The sequence below is a fragment of the Triticum aestivum genome, chromosome 4A, assembly GCF_018294505.1.
Source record: "Triticum aestivum cultivar Chinese Spring chromosome 4A, IWGSC CS RefSeq v2.1, whole genome shotgun sequence".
Classification (NCBI taxonomy): domain Eukaryota; kingdom Viridiplantae; phylum Streptophyta; class Magnoliopsida; order Poales; family Poaceae; genus Triticum; species Triticum aestivum.
The window spans coordinates 738,511,431-738,532,631 of NC_057803.1; the positions used below are offsets into that span (position 1 = coordinate 738,511,431).

Sequence of the window (21,201 nt, forward strand, 5' to 3'; positions counted from 1 at the left end):
CCCTCCGTGATCCTCCTCCATGGCCTTCGGTGATGATGGCCCCCTCCGACAGGGTGCCAGAGAGGGCCTAGATTGATTTCTCGTGGCTTCAGAGGCTTGCGGCGGTGGAACTTCCGATCTAGGTTATTTTCATGAGGTTTCAGTATTTATAGGAATTTTGGGCGTAGGTCCCACGTCAGGGGGGTCTCCGGGTTGTCCACGAGGCAGGGGGCACGCCCAGGGGGGTGGGCACACCCTCCACCCTCGTTGGCAGCCCGGGACTCTTCTGGCCCAACTCTTTCACTCCATGGGCTTCTTTTTGTCCATAAAAAATCATCAAAAATTGGCACGTCAATTGGACTCCGTTTGGTATTCGTTTTCTGCAGAACTCAAAAACAAGGAGAAAACAGAAACTTGCACTGGGCTCTAGGTTAATAGGTTAGTCCCAAAAATCATATAAAATAGCATATAAGTGCATATAAAACATCTAAGATGGATAATATAATAGAATGAATATTTCTTAAATTATAGATACGTTGGAGACGTATCAGCACTCCGCCTCCTGCTCCGGTGCGTGAGGGCGGCATTACTACGCCTCCTTCTCCGCCTGCTCTGGCGCGTCCGAGCAGCCCGCCTCCTCCTTCGCAGCCTTGTAAGCAATAGCGACGGCGGAACACAGACGCCGCTGCTCTTGCTGCTCCGGCGCGTCATAGCAGTCCGCCTCCTTCTTTTCCGTCTCGTAAGCAACAAAAGAAGACAGCCACAACCGCTCCGGCTGCTCGGGCGTCTAGTAGTACAACCATAGGCGGGAGGCAATACATATTCGGTCCATCGTCTCTCAAGCCTCTAGAGAAGTTACCATACGAGAGGAGCAAGGAGGAAAATTAGAAGATCTGTGAAGGCCAAGTGAGGGACTTCTTTAAATCGGTAAAAGCTAAGAAACATCCACCTCCGGAGGAGAAGATAGATCCAGTGAAACTGAGGCGCACTTTTGATGCCCTGCAGCGACCATCAACACCTCAACCGCAATCCAACTATGACCGCGTTATTGAAAGGACATATAAGGAAGCAGAGTGGTCGGGAAGTACTTGCATTGACCAAAGGTTACCAGAACGAAGGAGAGGGAAACAAATTCCCTAGCTCGGCGAACAAGCGAAGCAATCATGCCCCCCGCTCAATGTTCTAGCGATATTGTCGCTAATCTTCCGGGGATGCTGCTCGGTACCAATCCCGGAGATTACATGCCCGACGATGCACTTTTTGATACAATGGAGGTGGACACATTAAAAGTCTGGCATGGGAAGCCTCTCGTCAAACCTGGTACTCCTCTGACAATGATGTTGCAAAGATTCTATGATTGGTACATGGACATCTGTAGCAAGTCTAGGACGGATACTTTGACGCTGAGATTTAAAGAGGAGCACGACCTCGTTGGAATTGATCTGTTGTCTGTTCCATGTGAGGAGTTCTTCCAGTTTTTCAATCAAAAGGCCCTCGATAAAACAATCATCACTTGCTACTGTATGTAAGTACTACTTCTCTGTAATTATTTAACTCTCTATATATAGCTCAGCTCTTTCATTGCATGTATATATAATTATCCTCACTATATTATGCAGATTGAAGATCGCCAAATTGAAAAAAGACAAATATTTTATATTGGGTTCATTAACATGAATCTCATGGATGAATGGAGTGTTAAACATGATGCCAAATGAACCGAGGCCAACTTGCTCGCATTGTTACTTCGAAATCAAAAGAAAGATACAATACTCTTTCCTTACGAATACGGGTGAGTGTTACTGTTTTGTGCATATTCGGTTTCCCTTATTACTCGAGGTTATAGTAATGTAGTTGATGAGTTATGCATGCGTGCACAGCTTCCACTTTATTCTGCTAGAGATTAAGCTTGAGCAGGGACTAGTAACCGTCACAGACTCGAAACGAAAAAATCCCGAGGAGTATGCGACCATGACTAAAATGCTCGAGAAGTAAGTTCAATCGATCATTATTGCACCATATCGGCAACTTTGTTCATTTCCTGATATCAAGTAATTGTTTTCTTTGTCTGGCAGGGCTTGGAAAAAGATCACCGCACAAGCTCCAGGACTGCCGGCGGAGCTGCGATTTAACCACGCGAAAGTAAGTACTAGTAGTTAGTTCCACGCATCTCCTATTGACTCTAGCTAGTTTCATCAATACTATTTAGCATGCTTGCTTATCAGTTTGATTGACGATCTATTTCTTGTAAAGTGGTTGTGGCAGGAACCTGGGAATAATTATTGTGGATACTACATTTGCGAGTTCATCCGCCACACGACCTGTGAACGGGGCTACTCTAAAAAACAATATGAAGTGTGTAAGAAATAATATTCACAATTTTATTTTATTACCATCATTTGTGTTGAGTTTCATTCATATATATATATTGACCCCCTTCTTCAAATTAGATGTGGCAGATGCGGGATGAACTCCTACCACAAGATCGCATGCGAGCAATTCAAGAGGAATTGGCGGGATTCCCTGTTGACCACGTCATCGACAAAGACGGAGAATACCATGTGGAAGTTGAGTTCAGATGTTAGGGGGTTGTAAAAGATCTTATATTGTATATGCGTAGCCAGTAGCGTCAGATAGATATACGAAAACTTGTTGTTTGACCAATCTCTCGGAGAAGGAGAGGTCGATCACTTCTCTCTTTATATATTCATGGGGATCTTGTGTACTTAATGGTTTCCTTCATTTGCTTACTAGCTAGCTAGCGTGTCGAGTCCTCTCTATACGTTTAATATGTAGCATCGACCAAGCACGGAGATAAGAGAGGACACTTCTCTCTATTAGCTAGCTAACACAATATATGAAACCCCTAAATTAACCCTACAAAACACCCAAAAACCCCAAACCTCCCCCCCCCCTTTCAGAAAAAAAACAAAAATCCCAGCCCTTGAACTGATGACGGTGGAAGCCTTTTGGTCCCGGTTGGTGGCACCAACCGGGAAAAAAGACCCTCCTACCTGGGCAAGCCGCAGCAGCGACGTGGAGCCCCATCTGTCCCAGTTCGTGGGTGAACCGGGACTAAAGGTATTGGGCTTTAGTACCGACCCTTTAGTCCCGGTTCGGCAACTAGGATAAATGGGCCTCATGAACCGGGACAAATGGGCCTTTTTCTACTAGTGGTGGCTAAACCGTAAGGTGGTTGGACCTCTACTTCGGGTGCAAGAAAGATAATTTATGGAGGAAAAAATCGTGTAAAAATTCCAGCCCGACCAGTGTTACGAATCTTCGGATATTTAGGAAACGGTGTTCGGCCATAGAAAGAATAGCGAAAACAGAGAAAGATCCAATCTCAGAGGGGGTTCCATCCTTAGGGAGCCATGGCGGCCATGGACGAGTTGGGCCATCCATCGCCAATCTTGGGGGAAGGCCAAGGAAAAAGAAGTAGCAGGAGGCCCTCTCCCCCCTCTTTCCCGGTGGTGCCAGAAAGCCGCTAGGGGAACCATCATCATGGCGACCATCTCCATCAACTTCGCCGTCTTCATCAACACCTCCCTCACCTTCCTCTCTCTTTATTCAGCGGTCCACTCTCTCGCAACCCGTTGTAACCCTCTATTGAATATGGTTCTTGATGCTATATATTTTATCCAATGTATTGCATCATCGCTATTATGTGTGAGTAATTTCTTTTTGTCCTATAGGTTAATTGGTGATCATGATAGGTTTGAGTGACATGTTTTATTTATTTTTGTTGTCCTTTGGTGCTCATCATATGAGCACAAACATATATGGATTACGCTTTAGGGTGTTGCAAAATATGATTGATTTGCTTATGCTGGATTGCGGGAGTGATAGAAATCTCAACCCCAGTTCGCGAGTCGTTGCATATGGGATGAACATGGACCAAATTTATCTTAGGGTTGGGCTTACCTTAATGAACTCATTAGTAGTAGCGGATACTTACTAATAGTCTTTACAGTTACTAAGCTCCCACGAGTTGGCGCTCTCTTGTGAATCGAGGCTGTAATCGGCGCATGGGCCCATGATGTCAGCCTATGTGCGCGTGTGGTGCTCGATCTGGGCCTGGTTGGCTCGCTGTAACGTATGGCTCTGGAAAAACTAGTGCCTCTCCCCCTTCCCTGCTTCTCGCACAACAGAAAAAGGCGGCGGCAACGACGACGGTGATGCAATTGCGATTTGGCATCCAGGCAGCGGTGCGCTCGAATGGAGATCAAGTGAGCTTGGACGGAGGTCAGCGACGCGTGTATGTTGAGCCCCATCCCCTGTGTCTCCCTCTCTCTCCTCTGCCCTCTTTCTTTAGGGAAGCGACTAGACGATGAGCTATGGCGGCTGGCTTCTTCCTGCAGGTGGAGGACGGGGATGGAGTTGGCAACGGAGGTTTCTATGGCTGGCTGTGTACGATTGCGTCTTCTTGCTGTGGGAGGAGGGCTTGGGCGCTGTCATTGTTCAACAATACGCGTTGGGCTTCTTCTTATTCCGGCAGCGGTCTCCCGTCGGACTGGTGCGTTCCATTTGTTCCGTCCTTGGTCCCTTCCTTGTTTGTTTGGCGTGTTCGCGCACCGGTGCCATTTGATTGAGGGCCATCAGGTTCATGGCGCGCACAAATTTTGGCTCAATTAGTGACGTGAGAAATGAGTGCCGACTTCTCTGGCCCTTCAATGATGAAATGCTGGATCTTCGGTGATTTCCCATAATATGAGTAGATTTACAAATTAGGACTGCAGAACTGACTTATTGTCGATATGGAGGAGATTTTTGTCGACCAGTTATGTGCCAATTTTTACCATAGACTACCGGTTGGGTTTGTCCTGTAGAATTGAATTGCTCTAGGTTTAAGCTTTTCAGATCTGAGGTTTATTTTATCATGTAATAAAGTAACTCTGGACCTGGTTCAGAACATTTATCGATAGAGATAGGTTGATTGAGTTGCTTTCCTGCTTCTAGGTCTTGCAAGTCTGTCCTCATCAAACGATTTAGCTTTATCTTGCTTGCAATTTTTTACCTCACATGTGGTCTTCCTAGATTAAATTTGTTTGTTATCTTCAGGTGCTCCGACTTAATATATAACTGTACATTGTATGTCAATACCCTCTGCAAAACTACGCATCCTGGCTATATCTTAGATACAAATTGTTTCCTGCATAAATGTTTGCTTGTTCCAGCATTTTGGGTGCAATAATTTTTTTGTTACTGCTGCGGTCACCTCTCAGTCATTTCCTCACTCCTCTTTATTCGGATGAGCTATAACATGGATGTAAATTTTCTAATATTTTATTTACGAAGAGGTTTATTAAACTTATTGTGACTGGATATTACTTTTTTGCTTCATTTATCAGAATAATGCCAAACAATGTCTTTTCAGTCATGAAGGGATCAGGATGCCTACTCTAGCCAGTGTGAGGGTAATAATAGCCAATATATCTTCAAGTTCTTTTGATCCTTGAAACATCAGCCCATGCTTCGAGCAATGACGATGATTCAAGAGTGTACAGTTTAGTGCTTCCATTACCTCTTGATGTTTGGTAGTGAATTTTGTTTCAGGTAATGATGGGTGTTGTTATAGCCTTAAGTGGTGCCTGAGGGAATACATTTCTTGGTATCAATTTTATAGTCACGGTTATGGAACCATGTGTATAGATAATTGTAACTGAACATGTATGTCAGGTTTTGTGTACAGTCTTGAAAAGTAGGCAACTCTGCTCTATTGGAGATGCAGTACATTATCCACATGTTCTCTCCTTCCCTGCAATCTTGTGTAGTCAAACTGTAGCACATTGTCAAAAGCTGTCAAACTATTGTGTTCGACATGAAATTAATGCCTAAATAATATGGTGTTAGAAGCAGTTCTCTGATGAAAACTTAGATGAAAAGATTATCCAATGCTATCAGTAAAGAGTGGTTGCGAATGATATTTGCTACACGGTGTGTGAGGTAAGGCAACTCCAACATTCTAACACTTGTTTGATTGATTCAGAATGCTTATATACTGAAAATAGGGCAGTTCCGGGTGGCAACGTCTGTTTTTTCTGACAAAACGAATAGCCTTGTGAGTCATCTAGCGCACCATCCTATCAAGACATAGTATCCCTTTTAGTGGGTTCTTTGTTGACAAAATGTCTTGAAGTGATCTTTGATTTTTCTGGATGTGCTCTGGCATGTGCATTTGGGTTACCAACCAAGCCTAGATGAACTATATATTGCCAGGTAATAGGACATATCTATTTTTTTCACATTAATTGCCTTTTGTTTTCTTCAAAACTAAATATACTTAAACTTAGATCATTTCATATAGATGTTCAAAGGATAATACGTCTAAAAGAAACCAATTCCTTTGTTTTGATGAAGTAATTTAAGAGGAAAGCATTAACATATAATAGAAATGATTATCTGCCGTAGGGTGATGCTGGACAGCTAAAAAGCTCACAACCCTAGAAAGAAGAACGACGCGACAAAGGCGCGCGTTCCCTTCTGGTTTCAATGGTAAGTGCATAAAATTCTCAGAAATGGATAGTAGAGGCCTTTCCCACACATAAATCTGCAATGGCGGTTATCTGTTTAGTTATCAATTTCATAGGAAAAATTCCGCACATCCAACCACCACTTTTCCACGCTATATTTATTTTATTTCACTTTTATTTCCAGTTCTTTATTATCATGCAAATATATCCCATTACACCTACAAAGTAGTTTATTTCTTATTTCTAGGTAAAGAAAACATTGCACGTAGAGTTGTATCAGTGGTTGATAGAACTTGAGAGAATATAAATCTCACCTTTAACTCCTGTCAAGGGCCGGCGAGAGGGCTTCGTTTTTAGTCGTTCCTTTCAGTTTTGTTAGCGTCTGTGTTTTGCTCAGGAAGGCGAAACGGCGGCGGCTCCCTGAAGATGGAATAAAGGTCTCCTCGCCTAGCCCCCTGTTCTTGCAGTGCGTCTAGCATCGTTGGTGGGCGTGTGGAGGTGTGTCTCTAGAGGATCTATCTTTGGTGGATTTGCTCGGACCTCGTTGGTGTTCATCTACGTTTGTGTGTCTTCGGATTGGATCCTTCTGATTTACGTTATTCTTCATCCGCAACGGTTGTTGTTCTGGCGCGCTGGTCCTATGGGGCCTTAGCACGGCGACTTCCCGACTGTCTACTACAACAAGTTGTGGCCAACTCCGATGATGAAGGGGCAATGACGGCAGCGCGCCTTCAGCTCGCTTCAGTGCTTGTAGTCGTCGCTAGGTGGTCTACGGATTTGGATGTAATTTTTATTATTTCTGGTGTTCGTTATACTGCCATGATTGAAGATGAATAGATCGGAAGATTAATTGTGCTCCTGCGATATGGGCCAATCTCTATTGTTGCTTGTTCATACTGAACATTAAAACATGACATGGAAATAAAATGAATATGTGTGGAAAGCTTTAGCGGGTCCATGCGGAGCGGTCCATGACCACGTGTAAGGATCTGGTACAACACAAGAATTGATCTGATGGCTATAACTCTTGAGTTTGCCAGTTCTCAGCCGTTACGTGAAGTAGATCCAATGGATGACAAAGTAAGTTATTCCCACACTATATATGGGTGTTGATATAGATATATGGGAAATGCTGGTGCTCAACTGACCGATCTTTTGTCTAACGTCCGCCACGTCCTATGTCTTCCACATGTCATCATGGGCCCATGCGCCGCGTCTCTTCCTCATCCTTATCTTCATTGAAACGCTAGCCACATACTATATTCTTGCAACTGGGCACCAGTTTCAAAAGGCAGACCACAACAAGCGGTCCGTTGCAGGCCCTCAAGGAAGGAACTGCGTTAGTGAGGGCAACGAGGACGACACAACCTACGCTAGCAGTGGCCTCCCGACCATGGCGGGGCGGTTGGGCCCGAGCGGTCGCCGTGGAAGACACCCAGGTGTCGACGGTAAGAGCCATGCCACCTCTGCCGCGGCGTGATCCAGACCGAGGTCCCCGTCGCAGAAGTTTCCGTGACACCATCAATTCAACCTCGCGTAGCAGAAGCAGCCCATGCCCGACAGGCCGTGCAGATGCATGCACGACGAGTTTCTACAACAACGGGTGAGTTGCAAAATGGCGACGGCAACAACAATGGTGCGCTATGACATCCTTTCATTACAAAATAAATTATGCAACATCCATGTTGCAGAAGTACTTTCTGCAACTCTCTGATGCAAAAAGATGAAGCTGGAAACAAGAACTCTGTTACAAATGTTTCTGCAACACGAGCTTTGTTACGAAGGCTTCTGCAACACGGTCTTTGTTTTAGTAGTGAGGGCGGACGTGGGTCGTTGGATAACGCAAGATATAACGGCCGTCGAGTGGGCGGATCTTTTTAAAAGATTCGTGGTCGACGCGTAGCACAACCCTAGATAGATAGTATTCTAAATTTTTTTGAGGGGAAGGCCATCATGGCTATCTTTATTAATTATTTAAATCATGCTCACATCCTTTGGTAAATAAAAAAGTGACTAAACGCAGAAGCATCTAGCTGGTCGAGATTTCAGGTACAAGCTTTGATGGTCAATTGAAACTGTGATACCAGATGATGATTCAACTCAGATGGCATATCACATCTTGGAAAACGTGTCGGCCAATGCCGGGCACATGAGCTTGCCCATCTCCTTAACGAATTTGTCCATGGTGGGGCTGGGCATGCACACGGGGATTGCAATACCCTCCTCGCCCATGGCGTTCCTTACAACAATGAAGAAGCTGCTAACGCCTTGTAAGGTGACGACTCCGCCAGTCGCCGGACCAGCATACACCGGCTTGCCCCAGCCGAAGTCAAGGTCGCGGATTCCAACTTTGGTTACGTCCGACACGAGGTAGGTGCGTGCCACAGCAAAGTGTGGCCGCCCACGTTGTGCCATGAGTGTTGCCACGGAGAGAATGTACTCCACATCCACCTCCCGTTTCGCCTTCATCACCAGCTCCACGGCGTAGCTCACATGGTTGGCGAGCAAGTCACCTGCAGTGGATATGGCGACCGGGGAAGCGAAGGCGTTGCCATAGTAGCCGACGGGGATGATAGTGTCTTTTTTGCCACGAATGTTGACGGTACAGATCATCCTCATTTCCTCGTCGGCATGGGGGGCCAGAGCTACCGTGCGGCACCTCCACAGGCACCATGTGATGACCTCGAAGTTGGTAGCTTCGCGACTGAGAGCCGACGGGAGGTGGGATCGGATGGCGGAGATCTCCCGCCACCCAATAAGAAGGAGCAATGCACCATGAATTCAAAGGGCACAGTGGCGCCATTCATGTCCATCACATCATCGTACTCACGATGCGCAAAGCGTGGTGGGAGTAGTACATCATCGTTCAGCAGCGGCGCCTGCAGCAGCTCGCGCCCCCACACCGGCCGCACTGTTGGCGCCGACGCACCCCGAGCCAGCTCCGCGATAGCACCTAGGAGCTGCAGCATCCCCAGCGCATCTGCCATCGTGTGCTGTATCCTCACAGCCATGACGAAGCCTCCGCAAGCGAGCCGTGTCACCTGCATGCATGCGGGATGACACGTTATATAGTTAGGGTACATTTAAAGTTTAGAAGGTTATTAAAAGTCTCAGCCGATTCTGAAAAGTGCATCTTTTCTCGTTTATAATCCAGTGCATTTTTTGTGAAAAGTCTCGACCGGTTCTTTGAGGTTTATCAAAGCCGAAAGTTGACGAAAGCATTCTAACACATAAGGTGGCTAGCTGACCCGCTCAACTGAGGCTCCCTCGATTTCAAAGCATTTTGCCCGTTCGATCTCGCCTGGTCAGGTCAACGTCGTTGTATCACCCGTTTGATTTTTTTACCGCATGTTTTGACTCGGCGTTGCTTCATGCCAGACGATGAGTGGTGGGCTCGGGCAAACCATCCATTGGCTGGGTTAGATTTTCTCGCGTGAGCCATTCCTGCTGCCTCCCGTGTCTCGTCATGCACAGGCCGCGTCGTGCGTCGTGGGGACCTGCGGAGAGGTTTGGCGAGCCCATATGCACCCGACTTCTGGGCACGCCCCTGTGCTGTCCTGATGACGAGTGGGCCGATGCTGCTCGGGTCCTGCTCGTCGGCCGCGCTGGCTGGGCGACCCAACGTGTAGGTTAGCTTTGCTCTGGTCAACCGCTCTTCGCGCGCTCCGCTCGTCGTGCGTCGCGGCGACTGGATGCGGATGGGTCAACCGGCCCGTGTGCACCCGTGTTTGTTCTGTTGCGATGACAGGTGGACTGGCGCTGTTTTTGGTCCCACTCGTCAGCTTCACTTGATGCACGTCTCGTCGGTTGCAGTCAGGATAAGGTAGCCGCGTCGTCAGTTGCGGTCGCGTGTGGGGTCCCCGCATGCAGGGCGGGTCGTCAGTTTTCTGCGTGCTCACCTCTCTCTCCTCACTGTGGCCGATGCGAGGCCATGCCCAATGGACGTGCGAGCGCCGCGCAGTGGGCCTGGCGAGGCGTGCGCTTTGCTGCGGCAGTGGAGGGAGAGCCTCTTTTTTCTTCCTTTCTTTCTAGACCAGGCAACCTGCAAGTGGCGAAGCAGAAGAACAGAGAAGAAAAAGAAAAAAGAGGGGAGACCAGCATCCAAATGACGCTCCCGGCGATGACCCCGCGCGTGGCTGCGCGCTACTGGATCACGGCGTGCGCGCCCACGACCCCAGTGACGGCTAGCGAGAGGCCCCGGGAGCTGTCGATCGCCCTGCTGGCGGAGCAGGGGATGGGGGACACCACCGGATGGGGATGAACGCGGTGGGGGCGCCGCCAGCGGCGCGGGTCGCAGCGGCGAGCGAGCGGGAGAACACGCTGCTCTGCTTTAGCAGCGCCGACGAGCACGCGGTCGTCGCCTTCGTTGATTTTGACATCCAGGTATATACGGACACAAATGTAGCTAGCCTCCGCTTGAACTTCCCATCATTAGTTCGCAATTGATACGCTGCTAGCTTGTTTAAGCTTGGAATCCCCTCGTCGGCTTGTTTCGCTTCCTTAGATTGTACACTGTTGTGATTTGTTCTGATGGCCCTTGTTTGCTCGATGGGCGACGCTGGTTGAGGTTTGTCCTGCTCATCTTCTTGTGTTGTTCACCTCACCTCTTTTTTTTTTGATTTGCCCTACTAACCACGCATGCTTGGGCTCGTTTCATCCCTGCGCAGTTTGTTTCGGCTTGCTGTTGTCGCCTACGTCGAACCGTGTGTCTTTCTGTCCTTCGCGTTCAGGTATTGCACGCGACTTCTACTTGCCTATAAGATGTTTGATGAAATGTGCGCGTGTTGTTCGATGAAATGCGCCGCGTGCTGTTCGATGAAATGCGCCTGTTTAGGCTGTTTTGTTCCTTCCTTGCTCTGGTAAATATGTTGTTCTTTTCCTTTTCTGAACAGCGAATGTTTCTTGCTTGCATCCGCATCGTTGCATGCCGTGGTTGTGTTCTGGCCGGTTCTTTTCTATATTTTGTAGGTTGTACGATCTCACCCATTGCTGCATCTCCATTCTGATCGTTGCTTCGTCTCCGTTTTACTCATCAAGGTTTTCTCCCCTCTGTCACTCACCTTGACATGTTGACATCATCTATAACAGTTCTGTTCCTATCAAAAAATGAACTCTACAAATAATTAGTGATATATTTTGTATATACTGCTGCCATCTCCTAAATAGAAATGTATAAAGGTTAATTTAGGTGTCCCAACACAAATAACTTGAATTTGTCTAGAATAATCGATATAAATGTCAATCTTGCTCAGGGAACCACGCCAACTGAATCTCTTAACAAACATACTCTTGAACAGCAAAAGAAAATACGTGAATTTTCCATACCACGACAGCTATTTAATTAAACTGTTTATCATACTCATCAATCTCTGATATAGTAAGTGTTGCTTATGAAATGTTGCTAGCTTGATGGGCCATCGTTAGGAAGACAACTAAATATGTTCAAACGATTAGTAGGCTAGATAACATGATAGTACATACAAAAAGAACCAGTAGGATAGCCAAAGAGTTGGTTGTTCGTCTAGATTAAACACCTAGCTAAAGAATGGGTTGACAGCACTGATCGACTCTATTGGGGCTTCAATGTTGTCCAGATTCATCGTGTTTTTACCATTGATTGTTCCAGATGGTATTTCAGAGGCTTCTTATTAGTGACTTGCAGTTTCCGTACCAAACATGAACGAATTTGTTGGTTGAAATATTGAAATGTTGATTACGGACACTAATTGGCACTGTGACCTTGCTGCTTGATAGAATAACATCAATGAATTTATTGTTTTCTTGTGACTTGCTTTGCTCAATGCATATCTTGGTCTTCTATTGTGTGACTTTGCAAATGTAAAACCGAGCCTTTTCGGCCTTGGTGATTTTGATTTGAAACACATTTATAAATTTTCATGGTATTTAGGTTTGAGTTGCACAACAAAAAGAAAATCAATGTTTACTTACGAATGGTAAGGTATATATTTTCGTTGGTTTTGAAGTCAGAAGAAGGTCACCATGACAACTGATAGTTAGGTTTAGTAGTTCTACATTTTTATTCTCGGAGATACTCCTCCAATGCGATTTTGATGCAACAGTGGATATTTTCACAACTTTAACCTTATGTCAAATTTGTTTTGTCTTATTTCAGTGTGCTTGTTTGCCATCTTTATGTCCTCATGCCCAAAAGAATTGTCAATCTTGCAGTTTTAATAACTGTACGTGCTACAACACGGGAAAAACAAGGGAACTTTTAACTTCTTACATGTTAGATTGGGTAGAGAAAAGAAAAGCAACAAAGCTTCTAAGTTCTAACATTAGATCTAGCTTTGATATGTTGTTTGTCTAATTATTTTCTACTCCCTGTATTTTCAGTTGTGTAATAGTGAACAGAGTACCACTATCTGTACTGTTGAAGCATGTTTACGTCTTGTGGATCTCGCTTTTTGGATTGACAACCGTACTGTGCACACTCTCGAGGTCTACTGAAAATTTGAATATCTGATTATTATTTAGATATCGCTGGTAAAAGAAGGGCTTTTCCTGTGTTGTGTCTGGTGGAATATTGTACTATTAGGTGTATAGGTATGCTACCTCTGCTATCTGACACTCGGTACCAGTTCTTATTTACAAAAACAATTAAAATTTGTGTTCTACTCTGATTCATTGTATTAAAAGATCTTTTGCATATTAGCCTCACCTTGCTGACATCTGGTGAAAGTTGTGGTCGAAGAGAAGAATGAAAATCTTATAGCTCTAGCTTTGCTCCTCTGACAGTCATGCTCTAATCTTGGTTTAACATCCAGTTGTAGTGTGATAGCTTTGGGTGTGACTATTTGCACCCTTTCATGTAATTATGTTCCCCTCAAGGAAATGAATAGATTCTCTCAAAAGAAAGGAAATACATAGGTCTCACATACTCCTTCTGTTCCGAAATATAAGTCTTTTCACAGATTTCACTATAGACTACATACGGAGCAAAATGAGTGGATTATACTCTAAAAGGCGTCCATATACATCCGATGTAGTCTCTATATTGGAATCTCTACAAAGACTTGTATTTAGGAACGGAAGAAGTATTTGACATGTCTCTACTCGTTTATGCTCAGGTATATATTTTCAAAGATAAATTGCCACTATCATGTAACCTTAAGGAATACTGGATTGTGTTGTAGTTGTGATATGACCTGAAATCTTTAGGGTTCCAGCCGAGCCACCAGCCTCATACTCCACTTTACAACTGCACAGACGATACCATGTTCCAAGCTCCTGTCTAGCCTCCACTGACTGCGATCAATACAAATCTATGAGCAGACAAACCATCTTCCCTACTCAGCAGGTATTGGCATTAGGATAAAACTTAATCTTCCATTCTATTTTTCCTTCTTGGTCTGATTGGCAGAACACCGTTTATAGGATATAGTTGCAGAAAGAACTACAAGGAGGGGGTTGTTCAGCACATGGTGCAACAACCACGGTAATGAGTAGTCAATTGTGAATTCGCAACCACGTTTGGAAAGGCAATTTTGCAAACCCAGTGAAGTCTCTCATCATGTACTCTCTCCGTCCCAAAATAATTGTCTCAACTTTATACTAACTCAACTTTGTAACTATAATGTATCACCTATGATGACAACTATTTGGACTAGATCTTGTGTTGAATCTTCAGCTATGTTTCTATGTACTCAAGTGTGTTTTAACCTGCTCGACATATTGCATATATTTGGAAAGATAAGTCTTTCGTATTTTTTCATATAAAAAGGTTACAATTCATATCCTATGTGCTTGACCAGACCAAAACTTACTAACAAATGCAAAAAATAAAATAAATCAAAGCACTCACGGTTTTAAATGCGACTCTGCCTAATTTTGTGCTATCAAATAAAAATGTGTATATACATCATTGTAGACAACAGTCCATCATGTTTTTCTATTAAAGAGAATTAAACCATGGATATTTTTTTCATCGAGTGCATGGATTCAGTGTGCCTCTGTGCCATTTGGCGCAACGGGCCCACTAGTACCTGGAAAAGGAGGAGCGGGCAGTCAAGGATACCAGAGGAGCCGGGACGTCGAATAGGAGCTTGTCGAGGCACGGGAAGGGCGGCCCAAGGGCCGCATCAAACTGGTCAAGGCGGACGTTGGCGTCACCCTCGACGAACAGCACACCCTCGCCGGTGCAGTCGACGGCGAGCTTGCAGCCCTCGAGCTCCCTCAGCCGCCCTACGAACGGGTAGTAGTGCACGAGCACCGCCGCTATGGCGCCGCGTAGTACAGGCGCAGGGTCGTCGTCCCGGCCATCGTGCTGCCGGAAGAAGTGGATGGCGGGGAGCTGGAAGCGAGCCCGTCCTGGTCGTCAATGTCGGAGAGCCTCTTCAGCTCCGGCGGCGTAGGGGCCGCGGGCGGCACCAGCACCGCAGGCTTCCTCCTCACGGTGAACTCCAACGCTGACGAGCTGGCCATGCCTAGCTATGCACTTGTGAGTATGTATGAGGAGGTAAAAAGGAAGGTGACAATACACACATGTGCGATCGATCAGCTGCTGCTATTTGTAGGTATATATGTAGTGACTATGTCCGTACCAAACAGCCGCATGCAAACACAGCAACTTTATGCAGTCCTACAAAAATCTATCACTATAGGAAAATCGTTTTAGGCCGAGTGCGTGCACTCGGCAAACAACAACCTCATGGCATGTACAGTGGTTGATAAGGTAGTCTTATCTTAAGTCTTGCATGTAATTTAGAGATGCAATGAGTTATCTCTTAGTCTTATCTTCAATAACTAGTCATTTCTAAAAATATGGTGAGACATATTGTGCTAAGAGATCATCACTTGTCTTCTATTTAATAAGAGAAGATAAGCCTTTTCTTATAAGTTCTTTCTCCTTCACCTCATCATTTATCCTACGTGGCACTCCTAAGATAGCACCATTGTACATGTCCTCAATCGAGTGCCAACGAAAAACACTCGACAAAGCCCACCTGAGCCTAGTGTAAAAAATGACCACCGGGCAAGGAGAAGTGTCTTCCGACAGGCATTAGGTAAATGTTGAGTATAAGGATTATTAGGGAGTATGGATAGACTAGGATTTGGTCTTGCCTTGTCTTGTACTCCAAATTAGTCTTTGTACTTCTATTTATATGCCCACGAGGCTCAAGCAATACAATGAACTATTTCACCAAATCCCTCTCTCTCTTCTAACATGGTATCAGCCTAACCGATCCTAAACCCTAGCCACCGTCGCTTCCGCACCCGCGCGCCGCCCCCGGGGCGGTCGGCCTCCATGACCGCCGCCAGTGACCGCGCTGCCCCCGGGGCGGTCGGCCTCCATGACCGCCGCAGGGGACCGCGTCGCCCGTACCTAGGGTTCGTCCGCCGGTCGTGTTGACCGGCTGCCCTAGAGAGTCTTTTTCCTGAGCCCTTGCTCCGATTTTTTCGCTCTCTCGCCGGTCGTTTTGATCGACGTTTTTGTTTTTTGTTTTTCGATCTATGCTTGATCGGTTTGTGTCGTCCGCCGCCGCCGTCGACACCCCGCGCCTCTACTCTGACACCGGCGCGACCGGACGGCTACTTCACCGACCCGGCGGCCTCACGCGACATGCAGCCCTCAAGGCCGTCGTCCGCTCCCCGGCCGTTACCGCCCTGCTTCGACCGGGACACCTGCATCGCCAACACCCGGCGGCCTCGCGCCATGTGGCGGCTAATCATAGTCACTGCTCACGCGTCGGCCCGCGAATCGATCCACGCCACCCGCCTCCACCGCGTCTGCACGGTGGCCCGGAGGTCTACCTCGCCGGCCTCATCCTTGGCTGCGTCGGGACGACTGCGTTAGGCTAGTCGGCTGCCTCAACTCGGGCGCTGCTGCTCCGTTGGTCGCTCGGGCCTCGCTGCCCGTGCACCGGCGCTGCTTTGGCAGCCCGGGTGCCGGTGCTGAAAAGCTCGTCCGCACGACGTCCCACGCCATCCGTCGTCGCCGGCCTCATCTTGGACTCCGACGCCACCCCGCCTCCACCGAGCGGCGTCCCCGACCTCGCACGCGGTCGGCTTGATCACCCGCTCGCCTCCGCGATCTGCCTCATCTATGCCACGGGACTGACTTGGCCCGTCGGTTACACGCGCCTCCGTAGGTTTCGTGAAGATCATCCCTGAGTTCAGCGCGCCGCTCTACCAATCGAGTAACGAGCTGCCATTGCGTCGCCCCGTCGGACCGCTGCGCCATTGCCCTGTGGTTCTCCTCACGGATGCATCGACTCGCGCGTCGCCGTTGCGTCGCCCCTACGGGCCGTAGTGTTGCGATAGACGGTCCCAGCCGCCGCCCCGAGGCCGTCCCCGCAGATGCACCGACCCGTGCTCCGCCGCTGCACCGCCCCTTTGGGCCGTAGTGCGACGGCCCACGGTCCCCGCCTCCGCCCCAAGGTCTTCCTGCCGTCGCCCCGACTTGCCCGCCGCCGCTGCATCGCCCCTTCGGGCCGTAGTGTTGTGGCCCGTGGTCCACTTCGCCGTCCCCGGGCGTCGACTTCCTTTGGTATGCGTCGCGTTGTCTCCCTTGGTTCGGGAACGCCACCGCCCACGTCTGTTTTCGTCATGCTGTCAGGGTTCTTCGCCTACTTCGAGTATCGCCGCCGCGCTCCTAACCTAGCCGCCGCTGCTCTTCTTCGGCTGCCGCCACCACCACCCCCGTAGCCGCCACAGCCGCCTGTCCACCCCCTTCGAGTTCGTCCAGCACCAGCCCGTCGCCAGCGTCGCCGTCATCTAACCCGACCGCTTCATCTACTCCGACAACCGCAGGCGACATTGGCCTCGGGCCGATTGGCGCCGCAACCGTCGTTGAGTCCTTCTCTGCTAGCCTCTCCGACTTCTTCGACATGGCGTACAGCTCGAGCAGGTCCCAGTCTACGCATGCCCGGTGCTGGCAACACCGACGCGCACCTTCGTCTACGATGTGTCCCCGAGGTTGGCAACCCCGGCGCGACACGTCGTCAACATCATCTACTTCCTGGCGCACCACTACTTCGACACTACTGCGCCCATGCTAACTTGGCACCCCCTTGCGCCCGCGGCTCCATGGAGACTTCCTCGACACCGGCCACCCCGACTCAACATCGACCACGGCATTCTTCGCATGGCTACCTCGACTACGGCTGCACCACCCACGCTCTCGACTACATCGACAAACGGCACAAAGGGCTATCGCCTGCTTGAGCAACCTCGTCGGTTTCCACTCCAGCCACGACTCTGTGATGCATCGACCGTTACGACTATGGGGGGTGTCCGTCGGCTTGCCTTCGGATTCTTCTACAGTCTCACCGTCTGCGTCGCTACCGTTGTGACTGCGGGGGGATGTTGAGTATAAGGATTATTAGGAAGTATAGGATAGACTAGGATTTGGTCATGCCTTGTCTTGTACTCCAAGTTGGTCTTTCTACTCCTATTTATATGCCTACGAGGCTCAAGCAATACAATGAACTATTCCACCAAATCTCTCTCTCCCTTCTAACAGTAAACAAAGTGAAACATGTTTGCCGTTACCACGGTTGGACTGAAGGGCGACGGTGCAGTCACCTTTGCTGTGTGCCTTCTTACAAGCACTCGCCAGACATGGTGTTCCTTTTTCGGTGTGGCTAGGTCACAGTTGACTGAGATTTAATCAAGTCTCAGTCAACTGGCATAGCATATAAGAAAAAGGAAAGCTAAATAGAAGTTTTTACATGGATCTTCATGCAAGACCGAACGGATATAGCATCGACTGAGACTTGGCAAAAATGTTCTTTTCTCTCTCTCTCTCTCTCTCTCTCTCTTATTTGCTTTCTTTTCTCCTCCTTTGCTTTCTTATCTTATATTTTCTTCCTTTTCTCTTTGTTTTGTATTTCACACTTTTCTTTGCTTTGTTTTCTTCTCTTATTTGTTCCTTCTACTTGGGTTAGGTTTGGACGAAGCTACTGTTGCTTCCAAACCTAACTCGGGCACCAACATGGTGGTCATTGGCATTTTAATTCTTAGAAATCCAACGAAGCCTGAAAACTATGTAACTTGGCAAGGTATCATGCTATCATGCCTAGAGGGTGCGGCATAAATTTCAGACTATTTGACAAAAGCTTTCATGTAGATTACTTACGAAAGAGACCAACTACAAGGCAGAAATAAGATTTTGAGAAGGAACGGACCAGATTTGCATGCGAATCGACCAGTACTTCGTCTGTTGGCTTTGAAACTATGTTCACACTCAAAATAAACCATTACATGTGACCTGTCAAAATTTGACATTTTTTGGGCCAGTTTGCTATACTTATGTCATTAAGTGCAGACATTTAAGTTATAGAAAATATTAAATCAGTTAAGAAATAATGCAAACTCCTAGAAAACAACTTATAGGTAGTATATTGCATGTAAAAAATGTATTGTGGCATGTAACATGAAGTTTTCATTGGGTATACAAGTTATATTTGTGCAAGTCATATCAAAGGACTTTGCCGAGTGTAACCCATATGTAATGTGATCCATCCTCTTTTACCTATTTATTTGTTAGCACACATATTATGAACTATGACGGCTTCTTTGTCACCGTAAAGGAATTAGCAGACACAATGAACTCTGGGCGCATGCTAAATGATAGGGTCGGCAAAGTAGGCATAAATGCCATCTTGAAGAAGTTGCTAGCCTCATCAAGGAAGGTTATCATGACACTGAGAGTTAGGGTCCGCAAACACATAAACAAGCTGCTTTCAGAACGAGACTAAATATGAAAACCATCTTTTGTTATATGTTGGAAATATAGACAAAAATGGAAAAAGGTTGACACTATCAGTGAGAAAGTCTGGCAAAATTCAGCAAGAGTATGCACCTTGACCTCAAAGACATGATATTCAGTTTCTTAGCGTGTACATTTTTTTATTTTTTAGATAGGAAGAGTGGGGAAAAAGTATAGTCATGATGCCCTATCTAATACCACAAATTCTTTAGGTCATGATATTAATTATATAGTTGCTAGTCCAAGGCGTTAGGAGTGCACCAAACCATTACTGGGCTATTCAATGTGAATATCATGACCTAAAAAAACGTGAATATCAAGGACAAGAGGTTTGAAGTTCTCGACCCATTAAGATCGTTGGCAGGGAAGAATCTAGACAAATCTACAAAAACAACTAGCGATGATTTCAAGATGCTTTGCGAGGAAAACTACCCTGAAAGCAGCATCCCTATCTATCACATCACCTACATTGATGTTTTGAAACAAGGCACCACTTAAGAGAAAGACAACCCCCCACCACACAATTTTACACACTTGCCTTTTTTTTGTTGCGACAAAGTTAAATACACCTCTTAGCCACCGAGCCACAACCAACATTTGACTACATTAGCAACCAACTTTATCTAAACCACCAGCTAACTGCACACAAGCCAACTGTCAACGCCCACCACACCACTAGTTAATATTACGCGGGTACTAGCAAAGTTTGCATACATAAAATTCGTACTTGCACTACATCCATCTTAAACAATCTCAACCGATACCTTTCAAAAACAACTATCAAGTCGCAAGCATTATTGCTTTAACTTCCTTATTAGCCATATCTTCCAATACATATTAAAGTGCATGTGATTGGTGCACACCCTGCAGAGCATAGCTGCCAGTCTCACGGCTCAGCAGTCAAAGCGTTTTCCATCTATGGAACGGCTGGCCAGTCCAGGTACGTCGTATGTGCACAGATGGATGACAGCCGCAATAACAGTACCTTTGGTGTACTGTAGCAGGTACTATACTTTGAATTGCAGCATTTTCAACCATCCACGGATTCGATAAATAGTTCACGTTAAGACAGACAAGATCTGTGTCCAAATTGAACAAAAGAAAAATATATGTAGTGGTCTAAACGCTCTTATATTTATTTTTACAGAGAGAGTATCCTATTATATGTAGTGGTCGCTGCTTGCATGTGTCGCATGCTCTGTGCGTTGTGTGTGTGCCTTTTTTTTTTGCAATTTTATGTTCGTAGGTGTTAGGCTTGTGCTTGTCAGCACGCTTGCACGATGTGCTTACGTACGTGCATGCGTGCACACTCGTCACTCCCAGTCTGCTTGTGTGCGTGCATGCAGGGCCGGTCCTGGTAGGGGTAAGAAGTGCGACGCCTTAGGGCCCAGCCTGATGAGGGGCCCCTCGTTTCCTGTATATTACATGAGCTGATATTATATACTATAACATAAAAAGCTTTGTTGGTTGTTTGCAAAAACTCTTACCATGTCCATGTCCATGGTGTATTATGAGATCATATTTGCTAATGAAATCTAGCTACCATTGCTTGGTTAGATATATGAAGTCCAATAAAATTTTGTGGCATATATTAGTATGAAATGAAATTATTCACTATGTCTGTCTTCATGGGCCCCACTTTTCAAGTTCGCCCCAGGCCCTGGGATAGTCAGGACCGTCCACTACAAAAAAAATACACTTCTATGATGGTACGTGCTTGTCACAGTAGGTCGCGTTTTTTGTCATGCATGTACATCCATGACAAATTTATGACAGAATCAAGATAGTCATACCTGTGCTGTCGTAGAAGTGTTCCATGATATTACCAAAATTATCATCACGGAAGTGTCCAATTCCATGACGATAAATCGCGCGTCACAGAAGTGCTTTCGTCAAGGGTGACCGGCACGTGGCATCCACCGTAACGGAACGCCGTTAAGCTATCGGGTCGGGTTTTGGATCCGATAACCCGTTAACAGCCCCGACCAATGGGGATTTTCCACGTGTAAAATCATC

General features: G+C 46.7%; 1 pseudogene; it reads right to left on the reverse strand.

Annotated features, from left to right (window-relative positions):
* Positions 1-8,564: 8,564 nt before the first annotated feature.
* On the reverse strand, positions 8,565-14,897 carry LOC123083507 (benzyl alcohol O-benzoyltransferase-like; annotated as a pseudogene).
* Positions 14,898-21,201: the final 6,304 nt, after the last annotated feature.